Consider the following 733-nt stretch of genomic DNA (forward strand, 5'->3'; position numbering starts at 1 on the left):
CCACCAAGATGCGCCCCCATCCTTCCTTCCCGGCCTTCATGGCGACTAGCAAGGACCAGTAGCATGCGACACGGAGGAGACGATGAGGATGCGGGAGACGGAGAGGGACGGCCCCTTCCCCTCGACCTCCAAGCCTCCTCTCATCGCCATCAGCCTCCGTGCTGCTCGTGGATACATGAAGCACTCACGACCGGCAAGGCTCCGTACAGCGTCAAACGCAAACAGAAGCTGCCAGCGCTAGTCCAGGGTGTAAGCGAGTAGGTCGAAGGAGCGTGAGGCGCCTGAAGCCTGCAGGAGTATTACTCTATACGCTCACCTGACCATATGCAGCGTCTGTCACGGCAAACGTCTGCCATGTCACCACGCAAAAACAAGCATCCCAGACTGACGTACGCCAAGCGTTTCCTGCTGCAACTCCTGTCGGATCGACCTCGATCATCTGGACGCATATCGCAAGCGCCCAGACTGTGCCCTGAGCGGATCAGCGATATCACACGGATGCTTCTGCCTAGTCAGGCCAGTCTCGCCTTCTTGCCTGCGCCTGGAGTGATTTGATACTTGCCGGGTCGTACTCGCGTGGGCGGCAGATAGCTACGCAACCGCGTGTTCTCTTCATCTGTCATACTGATGGTTGCCAAGCATGCCCTATGAGCATGGCACAGCTGACGATGTGTGTTCATTGGGGGACCCAAATGCGCTCGACCGATCTCCCTTGCCTGAACGTAATATAGGA

This window comes from Guillardia theta (genome assembly GCF_000315625.1).
Source record: "Guillardia theta CCMP2712 unplaced genomic scaffold GUITHscaffold_506, whole genome shotgun sequence".
Classification (NCBI taxonomy): Eukaryota; class Cryptophyceae; order Pyrenomonadales; family Geminigeraceae; genus Guillardia; species Guillardia theta.